The sequence below is a fragment of the Glossina fuscipes genome, unplaced genomic scaffold (genome assembly GCF_014805625.2).
Source record: "Glossina fuscipes isolate IAEA_lab_2018 unplaced genomic scaffold, Yale_Gfus_2 224, whole genome shotgun sequence".
Taxonomy (NCBI): Eukaryota; Metazoa; Arthropoda; class Insecta; order Diptera; family Glossinidae; genus Glossina; species Glossina fuscipes.
In genome coordinates, this window is record NW_023998567.1 from 58,792 (window position 1) to 75,614 (window position 16,823).

At 35.0% G+C, this 16,823-nt stretch overlaps 2 long non-coding RNA genes across 2 annotated transcripts; one reads left to right on the forward strand and one right to left on the reverse strand.

Moving 5' to 3' along the window:
- The first annotated feature begins 297 nt into the window (after window positions 1–297).
- LOC119642473 lies at window positions 298–2,149 on the forward strand. Its single transcript, XR_005248057.1, has 3 exons — window positions 298–393; window positions 1,521–1,983; window positions 2,066–2,149. It is a non-coding gene; the product is annotated as an uncharacterized LOC119642473 (long non-coding RNA).
- On the reverse strand, window positions 1,898–3,618 carry LOC119642472. The gene is made up of 3 exons (XR_005248056.1): window positions 3,303–3,618; window positions 2,044–3,227; window positions 1,898–1,978 (listed from the first exon to the last, which is right to left on the reverse strand). It is a non-coding gene; the product is annotated as an uncharacterized LOC119642472 (long non-coding RNA).
- Between the last annotated feature and the right edge of the window lie 13,205 nt (window positions 3,619–16,823).

Genomic DNA, 16,823 nt, shown 5'->3' on the forward strand with positions numbered 1-16,823 from the left:
AAAATCTCCTTTTTTTTTTTTTTTTTTTCACTAACACCGGTAAACACAAAAATTATCCAGCTGCCGTTTGCGGAGATGATGTGTTGTGTCAAGTGTGAATGAAATGTCGCTTTTAACACACAAATTTTACAAGAAAATCCGAAGCACTTTGATACATAGAACTAAACTAGCGCAAACATACATTTGCTTACAAGATTAAAGGGTTGCGCAAAATATTACCATAATTTCTTTTAATACAACTCCGCGCAACGGATTACGTTCCAAAAAGAATAGCTCGACACAATGTCCACATATTTAATCTGTTTTTAAGAAACTAGTCTGTTCTGTTAGAAAAGAAACTAGTCTGAACATAAGCAGAAAGACAACCAAAACATATAGAGTATTATACATTCAGTGAGTACACATTTCAATGAAGACGGCTATCTGTCATTGGCCAAAGGTTTCCACGTGAAATTTTTTTTTTAATTAAACTTACGCATAATTACACCTCACGCTGTTCTTAACAGAACTGCCCCCAACCATATACTTCTGCACCGACTGTCAACACACGCTGAAATAAAAAGCTTAAGGTCCAAAGAAACATTTGAATAGGAAGCTGCGTCAAGATAACGTAATCGTAGACTTTGGTGATATCCAAGGAAAACATGACAACCTTTTTGACAATTTTGGTCAGACTCGCTATGAAAGAGACAATTCATTAATACACATATTCGAATTTTTGCGGTTTTTTATACGTTTACTCTCAGATGCAGGCAATTTTTATACAAATACATGTTCAAGTATTGAGAATAGTAAACAAATGTGGACGGTTATTCTGACATGTTTGGAATTATTGAGAATCATAGACGCTTATTTTCAGTTGGCGGCAAATTTTTATACGCTTATTCTCAGTTGTAGGCCTAGAAATGGTGGCGTTGGTGGGCAAGGAGGAGGATTGGTTATATGTTATCTATTATTAGCGCAGAAAATTGTCTCGAAAATAACTGAATCAATTATTTTCTTTTCAATTTTTTTTTTCCTACACATTTACATATATTTGAAAAAATGTAGGCGGTGTCTTGTAAACGAGTTTATGAAGAGATCAAAACAAATTTGAAAGAACGAAAGAAAAAATAACTCGTCAACCGTAATATTTTAATATGAATAAAAAGTACAGAAATGGGCTTGCGATTATTGCACTTACGAGAATTTTCCTTCTTCCATTAAATATACAATGCGCAAGAGAGCTAAACCTTTATTAAATGAGGATATTTTTCGTTAAGTTAACTTGGTTTTTGATTTGAAGGAAGAAAAAAGTTAACAAAACCTCTTTCTGCGGCCTTTAATACATTAGTTTAAGTCCTCCACAAAATTCTATAAGAAGCGCATTCAGTTTTCATAGGATTGGTTATATGAGAAGAGGTGTAAAAAATTGTCCCCGCCGAACAAATAAATGAGCGAACTTCGAATTTTGTTGCTTTAGAGACCAAGTGAAAGAGTTTTCTAGCTAACATAGTATGTTTTGTGTTTAATCTTTTTAGTTTATTTCTGACCGCTCCGAATTTTAGAATGTAAATATTGGAAGTAACTAGTTTCTTTTCTCATACACTGACATGGAAAATCACCAAGCAACAGCAATTAAACAAAAAAGAAATATATCTTAAGTTTCGAAATGAGTTTAATTAAAATGAACCAAAAATCAGAAAATTCAGTTTAAATTGACATCTGCAAAACAAAGATATTGTGATTAATAAATTTTGTATATAAAGATGATGACAAACTTATCTTTTCGCTTACGGAGGTATCGCATTTGCTAAAACGATGAGTGGAGGTGTATGCCTGCTTTTTAAACTAAAATGAAATAGAAGTAACTAAATAAATTATAAATAAGAATAAGTAAGGATAAACGCAAACTTACCTTTGACATGAAGCGAATCTTACATTACGACGAGGCGATGAGCCAAGAGTTGGACTGAATTTTGCGGGCGGACTTCTTTATCTAAGGTAAAAAATTTGTATATAAGTTACAAATACACTAATATATTTCTATTATATTTGATTTACCGTTTATTTGTGGTTCTCCAAGCCCGATTCTCCGAGTCAATTTCCTCACGGCCTCTCGCAGTGCCTCATTGTCCGGCACCACTCTCTCATTTTTTTCTACTTGCTCGCCTTCTGGTTCAAGGCGTTGATCCTTCCACCCCCCTGCTGCCGCCGCTGATGTTGCCAGTCGCTCGTCATCTTTTACATTATAATCTAAATTTATTAATAATATATTAAATTTAATCTGAACTCTGTTACTTTTTGTCTTCCGTTTGAAAATTTTCTTGTGGGGAAGAAAATAGCAGAATGTATATATTTATTTTTGTTTTGTTAATGGTGTGCAACAGTGATAATATGCGTTAACTCAATTAATACACAATTAACATTTCTTTAAATCTAAAATAAAAATATAAATATATATGAAAATTACTTAATCATATAAATTTTATTTAAAAATACGACCATTTTTTTTCTTACATATTTTTAATAAAAAAATCTTTCAAATTGGTATAATTTAAACGTTCATTTAAAGTAAAGTTATCATTTCACGGTGCTTGGTAAAATGGTTGCAAGAAAAAGAGCGATTTTATGCTGTAGTTGTGGCACGTTCTTTCTTACTGGCAACAAGTTCGTCCGCATAATTGTCCGTCCCTTACCAAAAGTGTCGCTCACCTGTAACCATATAAATTCTAAAGATAGTTGGTTTCTCTGTCCGATTCGTCTCTTAAGTACCTTACAATATGTAAACCTACTTATAAAACGATAGTCTTTCCATATACAGGCGTTCCTCGTTTAACACGATTAATTCGTACCGTGCTCTATCGAATCCGTGTCATACGAACCTTTTCTGTTTTTTTATTTAACGTAAAACGTCGCATAGATTACCTTGTCTTTCCACTGTTGAGAGCTTTAAAACTGCTCGTTCCGATGGTACTTACAAGGCTTTTGCGTTTATTAGTCCATCAACAGCGGCATCCAAAGATGAATACAGAGTTGCAATTGTAATGAGTCGGCGTACGAAGCGCCTCGAAATGTTAAACGAAACAAAGTATCTTTATGAGTTATGCCCAGAATGCGTTCACAAATCAATAGACTTTGGACACGCGTTGCATCAATGCCGACGGCTATATTGTCTAATTCTTCTAATGTTTGAAATTCTACGGCATTACAATAAGCCTCCCGCAATGGTACTTTCGAAAATTTTTCTTTTGTATATATATGAAAATAAAAAATTTGCATAGTAAAGAAAAGAACTAATTGAAAATTTTTTTTTTATTTACCAATGAAAGGTGTTTGAGACGCTCGTATATGTTGAGCAAGTCGCCAATGCAGTATGGCTACTCGGCTTTCATGGTGTTCGTCCAAAAAGGTGAAACTTATTAATTCATGAGCTTCTGCTATTCTTTCTAACGAATACTCTGAATTATTTTTGAGATAATCAAAAATTTGATGAGCATACGCTTTACCGCTTCGCGTCGTACTTCACGACTATAACTACCGCACTTCACGACTACAAATAAGTACCGTTCAAGACGTAATAAAAGGCATATTAAGAAAATATAGACGCTTGCTCTCAGATGCTTGAGAAATTTATACATGCAACAGCTGTTAATAAACAAATATAGACGCTTACTCTTTAACTATGAAATATAAACTATGAGTTCTTTCGCATTTCATTCACACTTGATACAACACGTCATATCTGCAATCGGCAGCTGGATAATTTTAACAAAGGAAACAATGTTAAAGGCAGAAAAGGAGGGAAGGAGGAGGAATCTCTCGTGAGAGAAAAATTAAAAAACAATACATATATTAAATTTTTTGTTTTTCGTTGTGACTTTTTTTTTGGTGTTCCCCGTGATAACAACCAAAACAACATCAGCCCGTCTCCCTATGGACACTGGGTCTGATCTTATAACTACTGATAGCGACTGTTTTGAAGATTTCTACATGAACGCCACTGGGCACACCAAGAGATAGAGGATGGGTGAGAATAATCTTCTTTCATCTCCCAATGGAGAGGATAACGCAAACGTTTCAATTGCGCCTAGCAAACAGGCTATCGACAACCACTCTGATTTGGGTGCCACAGCCGCCCCAAATCTCGAGATCAATTGGTACGAATGCCTTTCAAAGTGCAATTTCGTCGTTTTTGTCGAAACATGCGCAGACGCAGAAAGAAATCGCATCAATATTAATTTCAATCTCTACTTTTATGATTACTTGAAGGATTTCAACATGTACGGCTTACAAGAATTAAAAGTCATTAGCAAGGGCAGAGCCAAACTGCTTTTCAGCTCTGCAGCCAATGCCAACAATTTTGTTACGAATAACGAATTTACTAAAAAGAATTTAAAGGCGTACATACCGAGGTCTTTCACTGAAAGATTTGGGGTTATTCGAAACTTCCCATGCACATACAGTGTCGATGATATAATTAAAAACGCCATATCCGATATTCCGATCAAGTCCGCTGTCCGTTTTCAAAGAAGAAATCTCAACAACAAAGATGGGTGGATTCCCACAACCAGCATCAAAATTGGCTTTAAAGGGAGAGCCCTCCCTAAGGCAATAAAATTTAATTATTGTAATCTGCCGGTCGAATACTTTGTACCCACTTTAAAGCAGTGCTTTAAGTGTGGCAGATACGGTCACGTGTCAAAATTCTGCAAAGCTAAAGAGAGCAGGTGCCTTAATTGTGGGAAGTGTCCGAAGTGTGTGAACTGTGAGACGATGAAGTGCTTGTCCTGTGGTTCAGGTGAGCACAACACTTTCAATAAGTGTTGCTCTAATAGGGAACTTAAATCAAATATCAACAGGATCATGGCAATTAAAAATCTCTCGTATAAAGAGGTAAAAGAAAATTTTTCCGCAAATTATTTCGAATGTCTCGATGACATCACCTATGACGACAATTTCCCTCCACTGGACAACACGTCTGCAATTTCATGATAATCAAAACACCAACAAAATTTTAACCAAAAATAAATATAATGCTGTCGACAAAAGGACATCGTTTCCTTGCAAATCTCCTCTCAGTTTACCAACCAAGACTTCACCCTCCAAGCCGTCTGAAACAAGTCTTCGACGTCTGATAATTGCAAACAACTATTTGCAGCCCTGAGAACTTGAAAGTTTACTGCTCGCGATTCAAAAAAGTATCCGTGCGATGATCCCTTATAATTTTATTAAAGAATTTGAAGAAAAAATGTCTGTCTGTGCCATTTCTTGCCCCAGTACTATGAGGAAATCCGCTGGGGCTCTTTCTCAAGTTTCAACATGATATCCTTTTTACAATATAATATTCAAAGTGCCCGACGTAACCTATCGTTTTTGGATTTTCCTAAACTCAAACAAGGTTGATTTCTGCATCTTAAGTGAAGTTTTTCTGAAAGATGAAAATTGTTTTGCAATTCAAACCCTTTTCTGTATCCTCTTTTAATTCCTGGGAAATCGGAATTCTTTATAGACTCATGAGTGGTCACACTTGTGACAAAGTTTATTTAAAAATGATTCGTGCTATACCATGTGATGTTTGTGAAGTTTGCAATGTTGTTGAGTCTGCTGAGCATCTAATCTTCAGATGTCACAGGCTTGATGGCATTAGAGATTCCTTTAGCTTCTTCAAGATATATGGCTGTCTCCTCGATCTCTTTGCAGCAAAAAATGTACGTCATCTCGGGGAACTAACTTGCTTTATTAGAAAAGCTAATTTATCCCTTTAGAATTTTTTTTCTCATCTTCTTTCCTTTTTTTTTTTCTTTTGTTTTTGCGTTCAATCATCTTTTATTACCATAGCATTCCTTTTCGTTTTCAGCCAAAGTTTGCAGCACTGTTTGACTTTCAAGAACTTAACAAGCACAATTACACTTAACATGCTGGCTCCAGTTATTACGGCTTTTTTTTGTTACGTTTTGTACATAATTGTGACCAAAAATTACGACAGTTTATTATCTGGAATATGAGCCACAAATCTATTGACTTAGTCCATCTCCATTCAACATACCGAAAAAAAAATAAACTATGAATTTTATTATAAACAATAATTGTAATGAAATAATTCATGCACATTTATATTTTAAAAAAGTAATCCAATTTTAATATTTTGGGTGTTTATCATTACGAGTTCTTTAGATATTTAAAATGTTCCTGAAAAACTATACGGTATATCGAGATAAACACATAATATCTTTATGTTTTTCTCCACTACTGGTATAGTGGTAGTGTATGACGAAAGTAACTTAATATTTCCGTATATTTTTGGTCTTCCTCAAAACGTGGAATTTAGAATCATCTAAAGAAGTTCTATACAACATCGTATAACCTTTATTTTTCGAGAATCTCATCCATTGAATTTGCAGCCAAGAGACAGACACCGTTATGCAGTAGAAAGGTATGACCAGATACTACAAATTTGTGGTCTATCGTTTCAATATTATTATTTGATGACTTAGCAGTGTGGGAAAAAGTTTGAAGAGTCTGCTTTTTGCTTATTTATTGCTTATAAATATTTCGCAGCAGCTGGCGGATGTTGCCTAAAACCAGTGAAATGATCAATTATTCTAGGAAGAATTTTGGATACCTATCATCTCCCAAATACTGCGCCTCATGTTCGCTGTTTCTCTGGGCATAAATTTGATATTGAAATTTCTGTGACTTTCCAATAAGATTTGTTATCTTACCAAGGTAATTTATTTTATATTGATTCATGTGATTCTAAAAGTAATTTCGCATGAATGTCAATGTTAATATCCTTATCTACCGAGCGGTGGGTCCTCTTATTAGCAGTAGACTTCCAAGTCCTATCTGCCCATACATTGATGGTACGCCTCCAGCGTCACAGTAGATGGAAGATCAGGAGCTCTAGGCACATAAAGTGTTATATAAAGAAATTGATGACTGTGAAAGTAAAAAACTGTAAAAGGGAGTAAGTTGATCATTTGATTGGAAACGCTTATATATGCTGATGACATGATTTAAAAGCAGAAAAGACTGTGAAGTAAGCTGTTAAATTGTGGGAAAATATGAAGAATGCTGAGATCATGAAGGCACATATACTCAATTTGGGAAGTGTGGTGTGGCGAATAGAAGTGGTAACATTCACACAATCAAACAGGATATGATCAGTGGATTGTAAGACTCTACATACACATAAAGGGTTGTTTACTAAGTTAATTTTGAATAGATGATCATTACATCTCGTATGGTTAAACATCAGACGGTTAATAAGACAAATAACGTCGCGTCTCAGTCCGCAATTGATAAACCGAAGCGCTTTACTTTTTTGTGGATTTGTTGTCAAAAAAGGGATTGGATACTTTTTGTTCGTTGTTCTCAGACCTTCAAAAATAACAGCACGATTACTAAAATGAGATGGGCTGGAACACGCAATTTCGTCTTCGTGTTGTTGCCAAGGGTACCCATGTCACTGGGCATCCAGAGAAAGTGAAAAGAAAATGTATTAGACTTGGGGTTATAAAGTAAGGATCTGATTTCTAATATGTAAACGTGAGTTTGCCTTGTGAGAAATGATTGTAAAGCGGATAAGATAGGTTGCCTGACACTATAAGGAATTTCTTTTGAGGTTGAGCACTTGCTAAAGGAATAGCTTTCAGGATCGGATGGCATTCAATCGAAAATATATTGCTACATGGGTGGTTTGAGTAGTAGGATTCTATGTTAATGTCTGGAAGTCAAAAACCGCCGTTTACAACATCGGTCTTCCATCAGTAAAGATGAGTGAAAAATGTTCCTATTTGATATTGACCAAGTTCGAGTAACGGTAGTGTACCTCTGCCAGAGTAACTGTGGGTTTTCTAAATGGTAGCAACCTAATTAATGGGCGAAAATATTGAGAACCAAGAGGAGTTTTGAATAACCTGTGTACACCTGTTGCTAGAACGTTGACGTTATTAATTTTGTCAACAAAAATTTTACAGAAGGAGGGGGAGAAATTGGATGATATGAAGTTATAAATGAAAGGTGAATTAGATGAAAAATTGGCGAATAACGAAACCTTTCTTGCAGAGGCATAACGTTTAGCATCTGCTCAAGGGTCAGCGTGTGTGTAGATTTCAAGCCACCGAGAGTAAGACGAAGGCATATCCATTGGATTCTGCATAATTTCGGAGGGTCCTTATTTGAGATGTTCAATGAGAGCGAGCAGGCGTATTCTAATTTTGGTCCGATTAAGCCAAGACACAGATTATTCACGAAAGAGGGGCCAGAGCCCCAAGAAATGCAACAAATCGATTTCAATACGTTAATGGATTGAAAATATGGTTTGGCAGTTTTGTCAATTTGAGCTGCTGAGGAAAGTTTCAAGTGTAGGACAAAACTTAAAAGGAAGGACCATAGCTGAGCAGAGGAGTAACCATAGGATCTCTCATTTTTTTTGAAAAGACCAAACATTTGGCCCTATTGATTGAAAGCGTGAGTTGATCTGATTCAAAACGAGAGGAAATAATGTCGAGGGCTGATTGCAAATTGCACCTACACAAATCTGAATCAGGGTTAGAACTAACCGACAATTTTGTTAATACATAGATTAAAGCAATGAGGACTATATGTAGATCCCTGAGGAACACCTTTAAAAGATATTCTTTGTACAATGACATCATCATTGCTAATTAACATGTTTTTATAAAGAAATAGGTTATATAACAAATTACACAATTCGGCAGGAAGATTCAAAGAGAGAAGAATAGAATTTAAGGAGCTAATTCTTGACAAAGGCTGAAGTTATTGCTGACCACAAAGTGACGATTTTTCAATTGGCAGAACTGTAACGTCTGAAACCAAATTGAAAACAGCTGAGGATATGTTTGGATTCGAGGTAACATTCTAGACGGGAGTATAATACTCTTTCGCAAATTTGTCTAAGGTTGGAAACAAAAGCAATACATCTGTAAGAATTAAGATTACCTGGCGAGTTATTCTTTTTTCTTAAGGTGCAGCTTTGGAAGTCGTACCAGGAAGTGGATACATAGCCGGTAATTAGAATATTGTTAAATTGTTTTAGTAAGATTAATCTGTCTTCAGTATGCAAGATTTTTAGGTGATAGTTACGAAAACCATCTAAGCCCGGAGCTGAGTCTATTAAGAGATTAATGGCTTTATCGAGTACAGAAAGACATAAAAATTATCACGTTCCTCATCGAGCGAAGCAGGTGGCATTATAGGACCAGAAAATCCAGAAAGTTTGACACAGAACTCGTTAAAGTGTTATGAGGGAATGGAGCAACGGGAGGAAGTGATGCCTCTGAAAATTTTGATAGTGCGCCAAAGATCTGAGATTGACATGTCACCATTGACATGTTCGGAAAAATGTTTTTACCCTGAGAGTATAAGTATATTCCTTTCTAACATCGGCCAAAAATTTGAAATTTATTTGAGCAGAAGTTCTTTTGTATTTATTTACAGCGAATCTAAGTTTGACAGCGACTTGATTGTATGCGGTATTCCAACAAAGATTAGAATAGTATGATTTTTAAGAAATCTCTCGGCTCAGAGCACTAGTGAAAGACTTTGGGAATTTATCAAAGGAACGCCCCGAAGAGCCATTGGTTTGTATGAAGTTTTACGTATAGTGTTGTTAACTAAAGAGAGTTTCATACACTTTGGAACATGTTAATGGCAGCGGGCAATTTCGATTAGACTCTGAAAACTGCATAAGGTGTCCTCCAAGTACTCAGTGAACTTAGATTAAGTGTACTGATCGAAATATCTATGCAAGAAGAGACAAAATTAAAATGAGTAAGATCACCATTATTTAGTAAGACTAAATAGCTGATTTCAAGAAAATCTTGAAAATTTCTGCCTCTTGAATTGGAGAACTAACTGAATTGGAGGACTAACTCAACAAACATTGTGAGCATTAAATATGGTAGATCTGAAAGGAAATAATCTATTAATTGCAGAATCAGAGACACTGCAATTAGGTGGAATATAGCAAGTTGTGATCAGGAGTTCCCCAAAGGAAGTGTGAATGGTGCACATGCAAGCTTCCATAGGTACACAATTTGCGAAATTAGAAGTGTAAGAGAAGGGAGGGGATTTATTAGAAATAAGGATCGCCACACCACCACCATGAGAGGAAACAGCTGAGGATATGTTGTAGATACGATCAAATCAAACTACGTTATAATTTTTAATAGAAAAAGAATCATAAGGCTTACGAAAAGTGTCAGAAAGACAGGTCACGGAGATGTCATTATAATGAAGGTATTGTTCAAGCTGTTTTATTTTTTTGTTACGGATGCTAGTGCAATTAAGCTGAGTTATTTTCATTATTAATTGGAAAGGAATAGGGGAACGAACGAAGGTGATCGTAGGTTTCGTGTGGCGAAGTTGATAATAGAATTTAATTTAGAGGACGGCTTGATGTTATGTAATTTTTGAATACGATTTGAGAGTTAAAATAAATTGGAGGAAGTGTTAGAATCAGTGATCATTTTGTGATCAGAAGGAATATTGTCTGTGATGGATGTCATAGTCTCGCGATTTGAAGATTTTATATTGCAAGGGGAGATGGTGATATAAAGGTTACCATCTTTCTCGTTGGAACTGAGACAGTAGACTCAGGGTGTGGTCGGTTGGTTGTTGGTTGAGGAGACAATTTTGGGAAACTTTCTAGAGGGAATGAAAAGCTATTATTTGCGTGAGCGTAAGCATGTCGACTGAAGGTGTATATTTGCGGCACATGGACGGAGCTCAAAACTGAACTCAAACACGTTAAAAATTATTTACATCAAGATTTCGCAGCAATTATGGAAGAACTATTAAAGGCTTACCCTGAAGTAACCATAGCGTCTTAAAGGGTAAGCCAGGGCTCGTTGGAAAGCTTTTCCCACAACATGACGCACGGCTTGAGGAAAAGGACAAGATCATCACTAGAAATAACGGCGCTGGTGAAAAATCTGATGAATCTGTAGGTGGAACGATGGGTAACCGGATTCAGAACTGATCCAGAGCAGTCAAAAAGTTGCAAAGGACGAAAGAGACTACTTGACCCTCTCTTTCAAACACCTGAAATTGGCCTTTCCAACATCACAAGCCCGCGAGGCGTTCCACCATGCGTACGATATACTCTACGCATCTATGAGTCAACACATGGTGGAGCGAAACATGGGCAAGCGCGTGCAGGCGACTGTAGTGGCACAGCTTGCCCTTTTCAGGATACCAGTAGCGGCGGTATCCACTGAATAAATTTACTTGGATACGCGCTCTTTATGCTACTGACAGGAAGAAACTTCAGGGAGCGCAAGGACATCAATGTAACGTCATTCTAAGGTAAATATTAAGATATACTTCCAAATTTAACATGCATTCATTTGTTTTTATTCCATTTTTAGTTTGAAAAACAAGTCTTAAAAATCAAGTGAAGCTTTCCGGGCGCCGTCTCCGCATCATGAAGATGATTCGCTCTTCTATGGTAAGTTATTGTTTATTCTATTTGTGTTTATCTCTATTTTATCCTTATTCGTATTTAATTTTAGAGATAAAAGACAAGTATAAGCCGTTCAATGACCATTAAGTATAAATTATGCAATTCCTTTCCTCCCTTTCCTTCTTTGTTTTCATTAGTGTGCTCACGTATTTTCTCACGTATTCCGCTGTATATGGTTGAAGGATTTCATCCATTAAAGTGAACTAATTTTTTTTTTACATTAGATGGTTTGGTTTTTTTGAAAATTTTTAAGGGGATATAATATAATATATAAGATTCAAGTGGCATTTGATGAATACTAGCTACCTACACTTAAAGATAAAGTTTGCAATTTAATTTTAAAATTGATTTGATAAAAAAATTTAAATAAAAAAAATAAAAATGAAATAAAATTGGCAACAATATGCATTTAACAGTTTAAAAAAAGAACGCCAAGAATTAGAAGGTTGTAAAGAGATATGAGATTTTCAACATACTATGTAGATTTCATGCAAATCCTTACAAATGTTGCGGTCTAAAAAATAGATCTCAAGGATTCAAGTTCTTTACGGTTGGTTTATTAAGGAAAAATTTTTATCATAAGGTATTAAAAAATAGACGTTTTCTGGCATATGAAATAGAATCTTTATAACAGTGGAAATACGCAAAATAGCCGTACCTGGTTCATAGATTAAGGTTAAGCTTTATGTGCAATTATTATAATGAACGAGTTTTTACCCTGAAGATATTGAAAATTATGCCTTCTTGTCATATAAAGATTCAGTTTCCATTCGGGAGGGTTCAAAAACGTCTCCACCCGATTCCAAGTTTTGACGCCAAATTGGAAAAGACCATAATAATGTTTGTTATGATTTGTCAAAATAAGGTGCTATGTGGAAAGTGATAGAGAGAACGGTCCGATCCCAAAAATTTGATTACAAGAATAACTGAACAGATGAATTAAGTTCTCTGCCCGATGTTGATTTCAGTACTATAAGCTTATGGATACTATTTAATACTGCTGAAGATTGGTTATAAAATTTATTTTTGGCCAAAAATCCGGCACCCGTGCGATGCCCAAGGGCGGGTAAATTTAATTTTATTCAACGCAGGGAGCACCCGTTTAAGACTCGGATATTAGATGGCGCCACTTTAAGTCCTCGTCCTCTTATTTATTGCAAAGAAAATATCTATCGATTTATTAGTATGCGATACGGATCAAAATAGTTGGCCGTAGATGAGAACTAACTAAATTGTTTCTTACATTAAAATAATAAATTAAAATTTCTGCGTATATAATTACTATTCATTATTAAAAACACATTCTCTCACACATTAGCGGAATCGAAACGTTTTAATTTATTAAAAGCAACTCCGTGCTCCTCCGTTCTCAACGTATGGTACTTTTTTATACAAGTAAAGGAAAAAGCCAGCCAACGGCTTTTAGCGAAAAATCAAAGCAATTTCGCATGTGCACAAAAACGTTTGACAAAAGTAATATTTGCGAAAAAATACCGGATGGACAAACAGACAGATTGATAAACAGGCTTAGATCGATTCAGAATCATTTTCAGAAAATAATCGGCATATTAAAACGTGGGTGTATCTGAAGCTCTTCCGCGTCGTGTAGAGTATAACCACAAAAGTGTGTAACAATGTTTATACCCTACACCACTTGTGGTACAAGAGTATTTTACTTTTGTGCGGAAGTGAGCAGAAGGACTTGATATAAATTCATCTTTTATTGCACTGATCAATTTAGAATCACCTTCCAAGCTTGTTTGTCCGTCTGTCCTCTTGTATTTTCTTGCAATCTCGGTACAATAAGGGGTGGATCTCTCACAAATTCTTCTTGGTGTTACAACCGTCCCCACAAACTGAGTATACCCTGTACCATGAATCGTGAATAGAAAGTAAGTTTTAGGAAGATGACAAGATGAGGTTATGTTCTAAATCTCTTATTAATAACTATGCATTTGACTCAATGTACCATTTGGTACGTTTCGCCAGTTTAATCGCACTATCATCTACATTAGTTCGGTTATCCAATAATTTCTTATTTCGATTTTAGATCGTCTTTTTCCACCTTAGCCTTGTTTCGGTCTGATTCTATTTTCAGGTGCCTGCTTAATGCGTTCCAGTTTGGTTTTCTTTTTTTCATTTTTCACTCGCTGCCCACCCAATGAAGTTGCCGCCCTAGCTGTGGCACCAACAAATGCTTCTCCTTCTTTTGATATGAAGTTTTTGCCCACTTGCAGCTTGAGATTTCTCCAATTTTTAGACGTTATTTTAATTTGTCTTTATCATCACTTGCCAGAGTCTTAGGGTCAGTTTTCAATGACGATTTTTTGCTTGACTTTCCATGCTCTATGATCTTATTTTTTCTAACTTTTGCTTAAATGTTGGATTATTAAGTTTGGACCTTTCCGTACGTTTTTCTTTAATTCTATGAACTTCCCGATCTTCTATGCTGAAGGCCACGATAGGCCGTTGAAAATGATCAAAAAAAAGCTTTAACTTTTCGAAGAACTAACTCTCTATATGGAAAGCGTACGTGCTGCTGGCTAAAAATGTTTGGATTGTTATTTAGTTTCCTCAAAGCTAACAGCGCTTCTTGATGTATCTTAAACAACATGCAATATTGTTCTCTTTACATACAATATTTGTGAGTCATTACCACGTCGTAATATGAAAATTGATAAAGTTTCATCTTGAAGGTTTTCGTTAAAACGTTCAGCAGAACTGCCATCAAGTATAGTTTTTCTAAGTTAGGCAGCTTACAAATCTCAAATTCCGTCGGCTGCCGTACATCCAAAAGCAGATGCATTTTATCTATGGAAGTTTTATATTCTTCAACACTAACAAGTTGCGCTGGCATTAATAATTTTAAAATATAATCTTTATCTAAAGCCTGCATGCCACGAAATTGCTCGTAATGCAAATTATTTGGTATTAATAATACATTTGAACTCGCGGAGCAGTTCTTGCTCCACCCTCTCAAACGCACGCATCGAAAGGAGCATGTATTGCCATCAGATATTAATAAACGTTTCGGGAGTACTTCTCCTCCCATACCATTCAAGTAACGATTCGGTGCCGACAATATTATTTTAGATGTTCGTAATTTCGTCTCAGCAAAACTACTAACTCACGGAAGCGCTATTAATCCTGCCAACTTAGAAACCGAAGAAGAGGAGGGACCAATTTTATCAGACTCAAAGAGCAGATCGAAAAAACCGTATGATATTAAATGTCGAATGGCCAAATCGTTAACAATCTCAAGGTACGTGCTTAAGCATTGCTTATCTTTAAGCCCGAACCTCTCTTACCTTGATATGTTTTATAAGAAAATTTGCATTTTTAATTTTTTTTTAAATTTCATTAATAAAAGATATAAATAAATATGCATCCATTTATATATCTGAGTTTTTATTTTTTTTAATTTTATTTTTTTTTGTTTGTATTTGATATGGATTGGACCTTTTAACTTAAATTTAGATCCATAATCCAGTAACTATATAGAAATCCATTGCTGATATTCATAATTTCACCTGATGATGAAATAATGATGCTTTTTTACTAAATTTTTTCAATTTTTTGCTTTCTAGGTTATGTTTGACTCTTTTCTTTATTTCTTTATTTCAATTGAGTAACACGCTGAAGTTGGTTGTGTACACCCCAACGACAGTATGAACACTTTGAGTTTTTATTAAAAAATTCCATACAGCAGGATGAAACACGTGTCAAATATAAACAAAAACAGAAACGTAAACAAAATAAAAATGTTGCACGGACAATTTTTCTGAGCTTTTGTTTATTTTCATCGAAATTCAATCAGTTTAGATGCAAAGAAAAAGTTGCAGTTTTTGTTAAATACACATCCTTTCTTGCACATGCAAATGGATGAAAGGAAATTGAATGATTTTACTGAAGCTTTTTTTAAGAAATAACTTTCTGTCTAAAAGCTTGAGAAGCTGTAACGGATAACTCATAATAATTAGAGTTTTTTAACAGACAAACTTCTTCCTTGCATTTAAATTGATATTCGAAAAATATATATTTAATTTTACATTAATATAAACTTATATCGGATATTCGCAAATTATTTTTACGTCTGCGCAAAATTAATAACTAGGATGTACGGAAATGTTTAAAGTAAACCGAAACATTTTTAAAAATTTTTTAAATGTTTTTTTTTATTTAGCATATACATAAGTTCTTTGTGTATTTTTTCATGAATTTCAAATTTTAAATTAAATATGCATAACGAGAATGACCTATTCTTAATTTTGATCCTTTAGAAATTCCATTACTTAGTAATGGCAGCAGCAGCTGGCAAAATTTGCCACCATATGAACTTCCTTACAAATCATACAACTCTGTGCTTTTTCAATTCTGAAGAAGTAATGTTAAGAATAATAAAAAGAGTCCTTGCGAATACAAATGTCTTGCGTTTTTTCTTTCCTCTCTGGGCCGCTGAGCTGCCACAGCCATAGGAAAGAGACGAAACGTCCTGGCAAGTGGAGCCCGAGCAGGGTGTCTTTTGTTTAAAAAAAAAAAAAACAGTTCAACATTCTAGAAATCCAAGTGAGAAAAAAAAACAACCTAAAAAAAAGAAACAAAAAACAGTCTTGGACAGACAAAAGTAAAGAACTAGAGAAAAAAAAACACAAACAACAACTATCCAACTATATAAGGGATGAAGTGCACTTTGCATAAATCACAAAGACCTCAGCATACATGAGTGAGTAAAGAAAAGAAAAACGTACAGAAACGCAAAGAAAACCATACATGAACAGAACAACTGGTAAGAAAAACAAAACAGAAGATTGCGCACATGCGGCAAAGAGTGTACGGAATTCCAAAAAGCAAAAAAAAAAAGTTTATAAAAAATTAAAACGGCTATAAATAAAAAGTAAATTGAACAAAAGGACAGATAATATGAAAAAAATTGGGAAATCAAAAAGAAAACAAAACATTCCCAAAACCATCGCAAAACTTTAAGTTAACAAAAGAACAACGAAGTAAGTAGAACAAACACAATTCAATGCGAAAGTGCCAAGTGAAAAAAGAGGAAATTATAGATAACCAAAGAATCGGGAAATCAAAAACAAAAAAAAAAAAAACATTAACAAAATCATCGCAAAAGTTCAAAATTAACTGTAAGGAAGCGATTTTGCTTCCTTACGAAAAACTAGTCCGTCTGCTTAAAAGCCCGTCCGCAATCCGCAACCAGCAAGTCCGATCTGTCCGCATGTCGTGCTGTGAACAATACACGAGCAACCCCCTCCAACTTCAAATGCAAAATCATAAAAACACCCACTAATTATACCTTGTACAGATAAAATCATAATATCACACACTAATATACCGA